At 46.9% G+C, this 15,054-nt stretch overlaps 1 protein-coding gene and 2 long non-coding RNA genes across 6 annotated transcripts in view; 2 read left to right on the top strand and 1 right to left on the bottom strand.

Annotated features, from left to right (window-relative positions):
- RAD51B (RAD51 paralog B) overlaps positions 1-15,054 on the bottom strand; it is a 519,294-nt gene that overhangs the window by 63,119 nt on the left and 441,121 nt on the right. The gene's annotated exons all lie outside the window — the stretch shown is intronic.
- On the top strand, positions 515-5,121 carry LOC118976923 (uncharacterized). Its single transcript, XR_005064380.1, has 3 exons — positions 515-857; positions 3,152-3,401; positions 4,266-5,121. It is a non-coding gene; the product is annotated as an uncharacterized LOC118976923 (long non-coding RNA).
- On the top strand, positions 7,276-9,879 carry LOC118976926 (uncharacterized). Its single transcript, XR_005064382.1, has 2 exons — positions 7,276-8,682; positions 9,161-9,879. It is a non-coding gene; the product is annotated as an uncharacterized LOC118976926 (long non-coding RNA).

Below are 15,054 nucleotides of genomic sequence, written 5' to 3' on the forward strand. Positions count from 1 at the left end.
CTTTGCCCTGGCAGAGGTGAAGGAAAGGACAGCAGTGGGGCCCCGAGTGTCGGCACCCTCTTCTGACAACACTGTCGGGGGTGGGGGGTGGCGTGCGGGACAAAATAGATACCTTGGGAGAGGAAAATGAAGAAAACATCCCAAATGCTTTTAGGGGATTGAGATTTTTGACTATAAGGAACAAAACATTTGGGTCTTGAAAGAGGTCAGAGGATCCTGCCTAGTAAATCCCATGCTATTGCACGGAGTCTCGGGGCAGCGAAGTGCTCTGGCGAAGAAACACAAGAATGAGCTGGTGGCACTCAGCGAGGAATCCAGGGGTTGGTCTCAGAGGCCTGAGTCAGTCCCAAAGGGGAGCTGAAGTCGAAGTCACATCCCAACACAGCGGGATGACAGGAGGGGCAGAGTGGCCTCTGGCGCCCCGGGTGTGTTCACATATGCGCTGGGGACAAGCATCTGGAAGGACCGCTTTCAGGCTCATTGCCTGTAGTTGCACCACCCTGACGGGTGTTACTGAAGACTTACAAGTCACCACCGAGTGACACTCTGGCCTCTTGGGGTGGGCGGGGAGCCCGAGAGTCAGGCCTTGCAGATGGAGGCCTGGGAAACTCGGGCAAAGTGGGAACATGGTTTGAGGAAGCAGTGATTACAAAGAGGCCCATAAACTTCAGGGGATGAGGTTGAAATCAGTGTAATTTCCTTAACACAACTTTGATCTCAAAAATTTTTCTTCCAAATGTCCTCTTGACTTCTCCCTACAGCCTCTAGAGGATAAGGACTCAATTCAGCCCCGCACCTGCCTGCAGAGGAGGGAACTACATTCTTTCAGAGCTGCACGTGCCCCCACCCTCTCTCAGGTTCCAAGTTTCCTTTCTCTTCTCCCCTAACCCTGAGAGTGAGAGACCTGGACTCAGGGCTGTGGGTCTAGAAACAGGGGGCACGAGTTTGCAGAAACAGAGGCTTCATCGGAATGATCACTGGCAAACATTCTCACGTGTCCCAGGCCCCTGGCTAACCCTTGGTGGGAGGAAGGGGTGCTGAAAGGTGGGTCTCGAGTAGTTAGTGACCTGGCAAGGTCAGCTGTGCCAGGGCTAGGTCTCTGTTTCCACGTGAAAGAGGCTCTCACAATGGCCCCTGCGGCCCCCTGTTTTGTACATACATCTGAGTTACTGGGAAAATTCCCAGGAGCGGCATAGTAAAAAAAAAAAGGTCAAATGCAATGAAGACTTTGCCTTTTATTTCCCTGTTTCATCCAAATTGCTCCCTGGGCGCTTTAGATGTAGAAGCCCCACTAATCAACCTCATAAACAGCGGCCCAGCCACCGCACAGAAATCACTTTGTACAGCTCCTAAGTGAAATTCCCCCGGGGGAGAGAAGATGCCCCGGGCTTTAACAATCACAATATAACGCAGCCTCAGTACCAGAACAGAAGACAAATACGCTCCGACATCCCAATTGAAACTCCCGGCTGAGTCCGACATAGAATGTAATTACCTTTCCTAGTCTGATGGTACACTAAAGAAATTGGAGAAGTGGAATACCTATTAGGTCCCCACTAATCCTCTTCCTAAATTCAAAGCAGGGCTAGTCCCGGGAATTCATTTCTGAGTATTCTTACTCTCCACTATTGTTCACCAGCTCAATTGATAAGTGCTTGCAGCTAATAATGCTTTCTACCCAGCTCACCCCCACCCCTTTCCCAGCCGCTCAAAGCACTTTACAAATATCACCTCATTATTCTTTATAACACTCAAGTGAGCCTGATAGGTGGGAAGGTTCATTATCTTCTCGCAAAAGGGGAAACAGACAAAGGAAGAAGTGACTCGTTCGCGCCAACAAAGCAGAGGCAGAATGGGAACTAAAACTCAGCATCCTCCTGACTCCACACGTGCACATGTCCTCTGTCAGCCTGTAAAGCCGCTCTGCTGACAGGGCGGATTTTCTAGCTGCGGGCTGTGTTGTAATCGACAGGTACTCGGCACTGGGGCACTGGCTGGAGGGGAAAGGGCAGGAGTCCAGATAGAGAAGCCCCACTTGATGGCCTTAACTAGTTCGGACAAGTCACAAGTCACAACTCAAGTCACCCCTGAGTTTCGGAGTGGCGGGGGGGGGGGCGGGGGGAAGGAGGGGGTCCACGAGAGGATCTTGAAAGTCCCTTCCAGCTCTTAGATAATCAGTGAAGTGTGAGTTTCAAACTCGGGGCAGGACTTGTCACCAGCTCCTTGGGACAGCCTGGGCTTCATTTCTCTTGTTAAACCTGAAATAGCATCCTTGTCGCCTTATGCTCTGTGTCATCCGTTGTCCACCCACTGGAAAGCGGGGGTCAAATCAGTCAGTGTGAGGTGGGAAATGGAGAAGGGAGTTCTAGGGCACCGAGGCCAAGGACGAAGGAGAGAGGCAGACAGGCAAGGAGCGGGAAGGGAGAGAAGCCTGGAAGGGTCATAAAGAGGGGAGCTGGCAAACAACACTGAGCTGGGTCTGGCCCTACCCAGGGGCACTCCCTACATTCCAAGGAACCAGTGATAAGTGCTTCAAAGCGAAACAAGGCCCCAAAGAAACAGGGTTTGCTTTGGTTTTACTAAATACAGAACTTACTTGCCAATCCCAAACCCACGCAAATAATGCCACGACATGCCCTGTAGTGGCAGTTTTCCACTGAAAGGGAACTTTATTTCAATCAAATAACATTGATGGGCCTTCAGGTTAATTAAAACCGATTTTACAGGTGGCTTGGTAGTTTAGAATGTGTTGCTTGAACCTGGTGTACCTGAGCCTTTAGAAACCCCAAAGTATCTACTTTCTGTGATCTTTTACACTTTCTTTTCCTAAATGATGCTTTGATACTTTGTTGTAACAAAGAGAGCTGGAGAGAGAGCACATTTAGTAAAGTCAACATTTGTTTGTCAGAGAAGCAGCCCCCGCAACCAGAATAATGACCTTGGAAAGAGTTTTGGGTGATGGGCTGATCACAGCAACTGGATATAAAGGACTGACTGTGCCGTTGCCAGAGAGAAACACATTTTTGTAATATCTCAGTTGTTTCTGTTGGCCTGGCCGTCCTTGCTCTCACCATGGAACCGAGTCAACAAGTTTACTTGCTTTTATTTCAGTCATTACAGTGTATTCGTTTCTTTCCCGCTCTGCATATAGGGGAGAAAAAAAGAACAGATATCTCCCGAAAATCAAAGGTTTGATGATCCAAAACAAAACAAAGTGGGTATAATTTTATTTATTTTCAAGTCCAGCTGTAAAAGCGACTGTTGCAAGCTTTGTTCCATCTGCGTTCCCCGAGGACCTCGGCCTGACCTTGTGGAACCTTCTTTCTGGGAAGTTAAAGAATTTCCAGGATTAGCTCAAGTCCTGAGGCTGCCAACTGTGACCATCTACAAAGCTCTCTTAGGTAATGATTCAGACCCCATTTCTGCTCAAGGCCAAGACAGTCCCTAATGAGTCAGAAATATTCTCATTCCCTGGACCTCGACCAGAAGGCAGATTGACCCCGGAAGAATTTCAGAGGGGCAAGTGCAGTCTCTCTGCATACTAAAGACTCACTCACCTGTGGTATCAGAAATGTAATGGAAGATTATGGGGTTATCAGAAACAACTTTAAAAAATAATACTAGAAATAAGGAACTGGAGGGAAGGAAGAAGGAGGGAAGAAGGAAAGAAAAATTGAAGGGGAGAAGGAGAAGGGAAGAAGTGGGGAGGTGGAGAGAGAAAGAGAGAAAAAGAAAGAAACCCTCATGAATTTAATATTGATTAAATATTTGATTTCATATTTCATCATTTGATTCTGGAGGAAGGCACTTCCCACACTGAGCTGTTAAGTTCTCTGCGGGAGGCCAATGGTGATCCGGTACGAGGACTTACCTGATCACAAGCAGGTTGTGATCTCACTGTCAATCACAACCCGAGGCGAGGAAAGAAGAAGAGCGAGTCAGTGCTCTCAGTTTAGCATCAGGAGCAGAGTAAGGCTTTAGATGCTCCCAGGATGGCACCAGTTTAAAGTCCTCGGGAAGTCCCCCTAGTCACGCCCCAGACACTGTCTTTCCCTGGATCTCCCACACACTACAGACATTTGCGTGGTTGACAGAACATCAAAAACCCCTTCCAACTCAATCCTGTGACCTCCTTAAGCCTCAGTTTCCCCTATTTGAAAAATGAGGAAGCAGCACACCCTCCCATCTTGAAGATGCCCTATGCCCTCTGCATAGGGGGGGCTCCAGCATTTTTCCTCAGCTGCAGTGTATTTTCTGTCCTGCAGGTTTCATCCAGTGCTGGTCGCCAGGGGTTCCTCAGCCTGACAGTGTCTGAGGAGTCTCGGGTCACAGATTCAAGCTTTGCTGGCCAGGAGGAGTATTTACTTGTCTTCACTCGTGCCGAGGAAAGTTAACATCAGAACACAAGTGTTCCAGGCGACCTCACTCAGGAAAACCCAGCGGCGCGTGCCAACAGACACAGTCCGGAGTGGGCAAAGGACAAAGGCCCGAAGTCTTAGCACGCAAACCCAAACTGCAACCAGGGAAGCGCTGAGTGTGAACATCTAGGAAATACACGAGTAGGTTTTAAAATAAATAACTGGAACTTTAAGGCTGTTTCCACGGTCCCAGGCCTGTGGTGCAGTTATGACTCAGCTCAGCAACAATATCCATGACAATGGGTTTCCACGAAGCTAGCTGAGGAAATTTTAAGAACAATTCCAAGGAACTTTTCATTCAGGGACTCCGAAATGTTATGTAAGTATTATTTCTTCTGATACCAAACAGATGTGGACATGAGACTTTCCATCTGAGAAGAAGGAACGTTTGCACAGACTGGTCTCGGGTTATAGAGTAAGTGAGGACTTGAGCAGAGACTCCAGAAGGCCGCTCTCAGAGTTGTCTGGATTCCCAATGGGTTCCTTATTGTTAGAATGCCTGGGCTTAGAACAGCGGAGAGAACAATCAAAAGATTCCCTGGGAAACAGCCCCATCTTGGTGGTCACTTGGTGGCCACCGTCTTGGTGGCGGTGACTGGCAGTCACTCACTTATCTTCACTCAGAAGTCTTCTGGAAGCCTGACCAGGATGGGCCAAACCTATTAAAATGACTAACACAGATACTGCTGTGTATTCCTGATTTTTTTTTAAAAAGTAAGTTTCTACTTTTCTCTATTACCTTTTGGGTTAATTCAGAATTCAGCCTCCTTAAGATAGACTAATGCTTAGAATACTTTGGTAGCTCTGATGTATTAAACCAAAAAGCAAATCACAAAATTGTATGTATGCTATGGCCTAATTTTTAAAAACAATTTACATATGCATATGCATAGAACAGTGGCTAGAATTAAAAACACTGGTATTTTATATTATCTTACTGTAACTGCACTGTAATTTTTATGTTTGTTCTTGGCTATCTATGTTTTCTATTGGTTCATATAATAACATGGATAGATTTTATAAACATAATCTTAAGGAAAATAAACCAGTACCAAGGAAAACCTACTATATGGTTCCTTTTATACGAAGTTCAGAAACAGGCAGAACTGCTCTCTGGTTGTGGGAACCCAGACAGTGGTTGCATCAAAGGAGGGGAGCGACAGGGGCCTCTGGGGCACTGCAAATGCTGTTTCCTAATCTGGGTGCCTCTGAGACGGTTTGTGGAGTTGTGCATTTATGGTGTAGGTCATTAAAGGGCCCTGATTTGTGACTGTCACTGTCCTGCACACCTCCCTTGACAACAGAGTATTCGTGGTGACTCCGGAAATCCAGGTTTTCATCCGACTCGGGCTCACCTGAGGGGTTGATGGATCAGCCTGGACCACAAGGCCACACCAAGAGGCACACTCTGCACCAAGCTTACGTTTATAAAACAAGCTCCAAGTGGCGAAATCTGCTGGAAGAGATGCTTTGTGGGCCCGGGTCTTGTAACCCCAGGACCTCATGCAAGACCTGGCACAGCACAGGGGCTCAATGTGTGTTTTTGATGTGAGTATATCAATCCACTTCCAAAAAGAAGAAACTGTTTACAGCTCCAGTAGAACTTAACATGGGTGGTAAAGGGAAGGGCAGAGGAAGGAGTACAATGATACGGATGTGACTGGCGATGTGTGTCTCTGACGTCCTTTCTGTTTCCCCCAAGTCAGTCAAGTCAGGCTAACTAAGGCCTGGGGAGACTGTGTCGCTCTAGATATTTGGTCAAACCATTAACAACAGCGTTGTCTGATACAATTATAATGCAGCCCACAAATGCAATGAAAAACTTCTAGCCACAGGAAAAAAATGAAAAAGTGAAATAAATCTTCATGTATTTTACTTATGACAACACACCTAAAACATTATAATCTCAACATGTGATCAAATATGAACAATAAGATAGTTTACATTATTTCCCCCAGTGCTAGGTCTCTGAAATCCAGTGTGTGTTTTATGCTTACAGCCCATTCCCAGTGCTTCCTGGCCACATGTCTGGGGGCTACTGGGTCAGCAGTGCAGGTCTGGTGGAATTTCTTTCGGAAAAGATGAATGGTGTGTGTGTGTGTGTGTGTGTGTGTGTGTGTAAAAGAGAGCTCGAGAGGGACAGAGGGACTGGCCTGATTGTGCTGAGCACCGGTTCCAGCTGTCCCTTCCTTTCTACAGGTACGCCAGTTTCCTTATGAGAATTCCCACTTTTGACGTTAGCCACTTCGGGTATAGTTTCTGACATGTGCGGTAATAGCCCCGACTAACAGAGGAAAGCAGAGAGAAGACCTGTCCATGGGCACACCCTGCTTTATAGGCACAGGGCCTGTCAGAGAGCTGACACCGACTGAGCACTGCTGAATTCAAACATAACGTTATTAACAAAAACCCTGTTCCGAAGGGTTTCTGTCACTTGCTGTAGGTTGCAATCAATTTGTACCTCCCTTTTGAAAGCAAATGAACCCAAGTTTAGCTCCAACTTGAAGTATTCCAGGTGCATTTTAGCTGTGAATTCTGAATCAAACAGGAGTTTAATAGGGCACAGGCGCTACAAGTTAACAGGGCATTGTCCATCTGACACCGCTGCAATGTAAAAGAAATGAATATAACAGCTTTTCTATTGGCCAGCATGCCTCCTGCTTCATCTCAGGGTTTGTCTTCCTACCTACACACATTTATTTCAATGGTCTTCAGTTAAACGTGGAACTGGAATTTGAGGGAATGGGCTAGTGGTTTAACTTCACTGAGGAAAAAGCAGCAATCATCCCTGATACCACTGTGACTGAAATGCTGTAAATAAGTCCAGTGTTTGGTACTGCCTTTTATTCCACTCTATTAGGTCCAGACATGCATGGGACAGGTGAGAGGAAGGAACATACAGTTTCATCTTTTTCCATGTCACGAACCAGTCCTTGGACATCCTAAACTGCTCGCTTATGCTGCCACAGTGCCTGAGATTTCCTTGCAGGCAGTTTAGCGACAGTAAGCTGGGAAGCTTACTAAATTCCCACCGCTTGATGGGAAACCACTTCCGGAACTGGAAAGAGAGAGACACTGAATTCCACGAGGGGAAGCCCTGGACTGGCTTTCAAACCCCCCAGGGCTGAAGGCATGTGAGACCCAGTGAGCCTGGAGGCAGGGCCAGTGGGGTGCTAGGCCTTAGTATCAGGGCAGACAGTAAGAAAGGGCCAAAGAGCAAGCTCTCTGTCATCTCCTGCTGTTTGAATTCCTGGATGAGCCCTGCCTGGGCTGAATGTGGGAGGAAGTGTGCAGGACTCACCGTAACTCCAGCCATCCAGAGAGGTGCAAGAGATTTAGTAGGGGCCTAACAGCAAGGAGAGGAACAGGGAATGGTACGTTATTGCCACATCTGTATGAGTCACGGGCTTGTAAATGCTTTATGTTCCACAGAGATCACTCAGCATTTGAGTTGGGAACTTCACCCAGTTGTCTACGGAGCTGTGCCTCATGTGCCCTGGTGGAAGGTGAAGGAGGTCAGAAAACCCTTAACCCTTAAGACTGGAATCCCTGCTCGTCATCATCATGAATGGGAGAGAAGCTTTGCAGACAGAGCCCCAGCAGGAAGGCAGGACTCCTGGGTTCTGCCAATAGCTTGTGTGTGGCCTCATGCACGAGTCTGCTTTTATCTCGGTGTTTCCATTTGTAAGAGAGGGCAACAACAACTAACTTCCAAAGGAAATTGCCCAAAACGCTGACGAGAGCACATCTGAGGAACCTGCAAACTCTGGAAAGAGTGCTGAGGAAACAGAGCAGATGACGTGATTAAGGGACCCCTAACATGACCACAGTAACTGGCCAAAAGCATAGATTCTGGAGCCGAGCCTTGAGTTCCAATTGTTGGCTCTGCCACTCATTAGCTGTTTGCCTTTGAACCAACTGCTTAACCTCTTGGTGCCTCAGTTTCCTCATCTGTAAGTCAGAGATAGTAATAGTACCTACCAGTGTGTGGCACTTACACAAGTATCAGCAAGCTTCACTATTAATGAGAAATTTGTATTTTCATCCTTTAAGTTAGAAAAGACTTCATCAACTTCTGGTTCTCAGAAAACACCCATTCATGGATAAGAAAACCAAGGGCCAGAGATGTCTACACAAGTCAGCAGAAACAATTTGCATACCCTGGCCAGCTCATCAGCAGAGAATGACATCTCTGAGCAACTGTTCCTGGAAAGTGACATAAGTGTCACCACTGGATGATGTGTATGCTAGACTAGGACCAGAGGTAAGACATGTCCCTCTGGGTACAGTCCTGGGAGACAAATCAGGCCTTAGTCATTCTTAGCTGCCCGGTGGGCCTTTCTGAGAGACATGGAGAGCATGGGTAGCACTTGGTGGTAAATTTTCAAGGTGGTCAACCTGAGATTGCCAGTTACCTTGAAGGGAGGTAACTGAGAGGAAGAGAGGACTACACTGATAGAGAGACTTCTGGAAGAAAGAGCTTAGTCCAGAGGCTCGCATTTCTGTTGTGAGGGCTGGGGAAGCTTCACCTCGATGCAATGCAGCCAGGGAGGGTAGCAGGCCTGGCAAGCTGCCCGCTGCCAGCTGACGGGAGAGTCAGCCTGCGATTCCCTGGAGATCCGGATCAAGCTCATAGCCAGGGGAAGTGCGGATTAACACAATGTGGTGTCCGAGCTAATGAGTTAGCAAAACAGAGACAGATGGCACTTGCGGTAACTTAACTCGCCCATCTCTGTTTGCAGTGCACCCCCACAAGCGTCTCCTCTGTCCTCGCGCTATCCAACCTCGCCCAGCCCTCTCCGTCCATCCCGGAAGATCACGGCCACAGAAAAATTATCCTGCATGAAAGGGAGCTATAAAACTGCTTTCTAAACATGACTGCCATGCACCAGCAGGGCCCAGTGGTGGGTAGGAGGTCTTTCAGACTCCTGGGGGAGATGCTGACCTCTGGTTCTAGAGGAAAAGCAAAGTTCTCTTTATTGAACTGCTGTTTTATCCTTGAGATAGATGATTGCTTGCAAGGGGTAAAGCTGCATACGAGAATGCTAAAGGGGGTGTAACACAAAGAGGGAGCCTTTACTCTGACCCTGAAACAAGTCTTCTGTAGTCAGAACTCTGAGCTGTGGAGTGGGTTCCTTCACAGGCACTAACCACCAGCAACAAGTGATTGGGTGCATGCGTAGGGTGGACACGCCAGTCTCGCCGCCCTGGGGGGCAAACCACCGCCTCACAAGTCATCTGCTACTCTGAGCCTCTTCCAGGGGCTGCTCTGCTGCTTTTCCAGTGGTTGGTGTTTCCAGGTGGCATCACCGTGCCAGCCTCTCGGAGGCTCACCTGGCACCAAGGTCAGCCAGGACAGAGCTCTACTGGAAAATCCTGCCTGATACTTCTGAAAATTGGTTCACTTTTTTTTAAAATAACAGAAGTCTCTTTGATAATAAAATCCCAACCATGTAAACAACAGAAGACTTTCAGAGGGAAAAAAAAGGTTTAAAAGGATTCCCGATTCATGCAGGTTAATTTTCCCCCTATTCCACCTTGTTATTTCATTCAATATAGTCATATAAAAACTTAAAAAATTAGGTTAAACTCCGTTGATGCAGTGGGTTTTGCTTTTGCAAAGTGAAAAGCTGACTAATGCGAAGACACTAAGTGACTGCTGACGCACCCAATAGGACGTGCACCCAGGCAGGGATATTGAGAAAGAAGCTTGTGAGTAGAGGTCCGCTCCTCATTCTCACACATACCCCTAAACTTTCCCACCCAGTGGCCCGCGTGGGCACTACCTGCTCACCTCTGTCCTCTTAGAACAGAGCCATGGCAATGACACCGAGAATAAGGAGCTCAGCTGTAAGAATTTGCCGCTCACCAGCTGGCAGGGTCAACTTTAGACCAAATGATGTTTGGGGAAATACTTATATTTTTCTCCGATCACATGCCTGATAATAAGGGGCAACAAAACATATTGGTGGGAAACTTGGACAGAGAGTATGGAGAGTAACACTGTGAGGGAACCAGAAACAATCTTCCTGGAGGTAGAAGTTCATTGTGAAACCCGCTTTCCAAGCCTAGGGGTCAGCCACCTGTCATGGGAAGTAGCCAGGCACGACCCCTTGTTGAAAGGGGACGGCAGCCTCAAGGAGTGAAGGTGGTAACTGACTGACATCTAGTTGGGTGACCTTCCTCCAGCGTGTATATCTGGGCTGGGTTTACAGCAGAGGGTTCTTAACCTCAGCGCTGTCAGCAGTTTGGGCTGGATGAGTCTTGCTTGTGGGGCTTCTTCTGCATTGTAGGATGCTTAGCGGTGTCTCTGGGTAGAAGGATGCCACAATCCCTGGGTAGAAGGCCATTGGCCTTTTCCTCTGGTTATCTACCAAAATGACATTGCCAAATGTCCCCTGAAGGGCCACATCACCCGGGGATGAGAACCACTGATCCACTAGCTAGTGATTCTGAAAAAGTGAGAATGAGAGACACCATAATCTTATGTTTGCTACTTTGAAAAGTTAACTAATGACTTGTGAAATAGATTCCCCTCCTGCTTAATGAGACTCCAGCTCACAGGTATCCAAAGGTATGAAAATACGAAAGGGGAATTAGCACCAAATGACAGGAGGCACTGGTTCTTTCCAATGGGGAAAAATTTAAGAGCAAATTAAGAACTATTGATTCTTCCCCCATTTGGTTTCTTATCTAGACATGGATCAGCATGAACTGAACAACTGCAATGAATGTGAACAAGGCCGATGTCTGGAAGGGCAGTGGCCCGAGTCAGACACTGACAGGGCTGGGCCCAGCGGGCCAGGAAAAGCCACATGCCAGAGACTCCTTTTCTCCACTTGTCCCCAAGAGTCCTTTCAGCTCCAACCGTGCCACGTTCATGTCCCCGGAAGCCATCAGTAGGATGCGTCTTCGAACTGCGGTTGTAGAGTAAACAGGGGACTTTGGTCTAATCAGGGAGGCGGCTGGTCCACATTAACGTCAGCTAAAGGAATACAGCCTCATAATCTTAATTTGCTTAGCACCGGTGAGCAAATCAACTATACCGAGCAGGATCTAAAGAGGACTTAGTTCTGAGTCCTCGCGGGGACATTCTGTCTTTTCGTCTAGATGCAGCAGAATGCCCGCCACAGGATCATCTGGAATAGCTTTTCTGTTGATGAATGAATGAAGTAATGGTTTTAGATCCGGCGTACAGGGAAAGTGTACCCTATGGCTTTTACACAGAAATTCACCATGATCGATTTAGGGCAATTAGAAAAGGCATCAGTATTTCTTTAAGTGAAGGTCACATGAGTAAAATTCTTCAAAGAAACAGGTAAATACAGATTTCCCAGGGATGCCTACTAGGCAAAGTGAACAGACTGGCGTGCCAATGAGCCAGATTCCAACCAGCTCGCTTGCTGAATGGTCCTGAAAATCACTTATTGTCAATGGGACGTGGTTTTGTTGTTCAAAATAAGAGACCGTTTCCTGCAGCTAAATTTGATGATTGATCGGATAAAGACAGGAGAATATATAGGGAAACTGGAAAAAGTGAGGGATTTAGAATAAACACCAAACCCTGGGGACCCTGAGATTGCCACGGAAGGCTTGGGCTTCCGTTCTCCCTGCAGCGACAGGGGTGGCGGGCCAGCCCGCTTCCTGAGGCAGTGATGGCACAGACATGGCCCAGAGACCTGGCTTCCCTCTGCTGCTTTTTCAGCGGATAACTCTCACTGAGGCTGACCGAGCCAGTGATCCCTCCCCCATTCCCCACACAGTCTCTCTGCGGGGAATTCTAATATGATTAAGTACTCTTAATTACACACAACACACTGACATCCTGAGGAAACTGATGAAAACTACCTGGCAGAAAGCAGGGGTGTGTATTTACTCTAACCATCTGGGGCCTGCGGGGGCACTAACCACGGTCCTTGGCTTTGACTCCCCGAGTGAGATGTCATTTCGAGACCATGTGTGTGGTCAGTTCATCATGTGTGTTTCAGTTTGACTGGGGGAACACACTCTGCAATTTCACTTTGGTCCCCTCGCATTCTTAGCTTTTCAAGATGACCAAAATCCCCTGTCGGAGAGGAACAACTGGGAGGGGAAGCAGCCTCTTTGCGGGCCCAGCAGAGCCAGGCAATACTACAGAGTTCCCAGAAATTACTCAGAAGCATGCTGGAAGCACGAGAATATCTCCAGAACCCCAGAGCCTTGAGAAAGTGACAATTTCAGAGAATGACAGTGAAATAAAAGCCGGAAATTTCAGAAGGTGGTTCCAGGGACAACGAGTATATACAAATAAAGTGGAATGACTTTTTCCAGGCAATCCACTCTCATAGATGATGCAGCCAAATGATAATAACTAGCATTAGGACTATGCGATACACAAAGTATGTTTAGAGACACCACAGCTACCACCGACCGCGGAAGAGGATGAGTGGGCCTTTGTGAGCGCAGGCTCCCCTTTCTCCCTGCTATGACTTCGTGACATCACAGGAGCCAAGTTCGCCAAACCAGCACGAGCTGCCTTGATTAAAATGTGATGTCCCTGGTCACTAATAGTTCTCTTGGGAAGTGAAGGGAAAGTAGCCAAACCACACTATGGAAGGAGGAGACAAAACATCTCTTCCCTTTCCACTCGTTCAGACATACCTGACCACAGAAACTGTCTGCCCACCAACTTTCTCCTCTCCATCTCGACCTTCGAACTTGATGGCATTTATCTGCCTTTCCACTCACTCTCACACACCTCCGTCTTTCCTGTCCTCTCCCCATGGTGGCAGCGAGTATTCCAGTCAGCTCCAGGAAGACAGAGTGACACCATTTTCCCTGTTTGCTGTGAGGCCCAGGAAACCGATGACAGACAGGAAGGTCGGCAAAGCCAGCGAGGGGGTGTCCTCTGCCAGCTGACAGTGCACCTCTCTCTCAGCAGTTCCGTTCTTTTCTCCTTAAAGCACTTGGCAGTCTTGGAGCAAATCAAGACTTAGAACTTGAAACTACACGTTGGCATAAATCTGTGCAGCAAAAATCACCTCCAGTGTAAAAACTGTAACCAGAGGGATGATTTGGGGGAGCTTACTCATTTACTCACTCATTATCCAATAAATATTTATTGAATAACTTCCATGTCTCAGGAAATGGGCTGGGTGGGACCAGCTAGGTCTTTTAATAACTAATGGCATGTGACTAAAGTCAGGGTGAGCAAGCCTGACAGTGCCGGCCTGAGCATGAGTGAGGAGCCCTACTCACACGGTGGAGCGGCACAATGTGGCAAACAGCTAGTCGTTCTACGTACATTGCTGCTACTGGATGAGACACATGGTTGGGAAGAACGGATAAACTAAGTCAGAAGATATGAGGCACCATCTCTGGGCCTGAGTGTCTTGATCTGTAAAACGGCAACCACACGACTGCCTTCATTTACCAAAGACACTGCAGAGAGAATCGAAAGGTATCATGTACACGGAAGAAAGCACTTTGCATACTATAGAAGTGGAATGCACACATAAACTACCGTTATGATGACCCAATCTTGAGCACACTGATGAGGGAAGCGCGTCTCTTCCCTTGAACTGACCCAGAAGCCTTTAGAAAAGAAGGTGCTCTCTATCAGGTCAGTCACCAGTGAATTAAATCATCTGAGTCTTAAAGGGAAAGGGAAGTAGCTATTGGGAGAAACATGCTCTTTATAAATTACCATAGAGTGACTGAAAGCAGAAACTATTTTGGTTATGAAACAAAGGCAGCCCACGAGCTAAAAGACTTAAATATACGGGGTAATCCAAAAGTGATTAGGCTGAGTAGTATGAGGGTAAGAAAGTTAAAGCTAATTTTTTAAAAAATATATTTTATTCATTTATCTTTAGAGGGGAAGGGAAGGAGAGAGGAAGAGAAACATCAATGTATGGCTGCTTCTTGTGCATCCCCTGCTGGGAACTGGCCCCTGCCGGGAACTGGCCTGCAACCCAGGAATGTGCCCTGACTGGGAATCGAACTGTGATTGTCTGGTTCACAGGCCCGCGCTCAATCCACTGAGCTACACCAGCCAGGGCAGTTAAAGCTAATATTTTGTCCCACCTCTATAACCAGTTTATAAATATATGGAAACAGTCCGGTGTTCTCAAGCTGGAGTGATAAACAGACTCCTTTCAAAGGGGGACACAATTTGAGACATCTAAAACACGTATAAAAACCTCTAGGAGATCTTAGACTGAGTCTAGGCAACCTTAGACTGAGTTTCAGAATCAGCAAATAAGAAAACTCAAAATTTATTTTAGGAAAACATCTTTTGATTGCAAAGTATTGTCTTTATAATAAAAACATCTTTGTTTATGGTTCCATATAAATTTTTGAAGTGTTTGTTCTGTCTGTGAAATATGCCATTGGTACTTCAACAGGTATTGCACTGAATCTGTAAATTGCTTTGGGTAGTATGGACGTTTTGATGATGTTAATTCTTCCAATCCATGAACATGGTATATGCTTTCATTTGTTTGTGTCTTCCTTGATTTCTTTCTTCAGTGCTGTGTAGTTTTCTGCATACAGGTCTTTTACCTCCTTGGTCAGGTTTATCCCCAGATATTTTATTTTTCTTTTTGCTATATCAAATGGGATTTTTTTCTTGACATTTGCTTCTACTGATTCATTG

The sequence above is a fragment of the Sturnira hondurensis genome, unplaced genomic scaffold, assembly GCF_014824575.4.
Source record: "Sturnira hondurensis isolate 20B ecotype Veracruz unplaced genomic scaffold, ASM1482457v3 Scaffold0021143, whole genome shotgun sequence".
Classification (NCBI taxonomy): Eukaryota; Metazoa; Chordata; class Mammalia; order Chiroptera; family Phyllostomidae; genus Sturnira; species Sturnira hondurensis.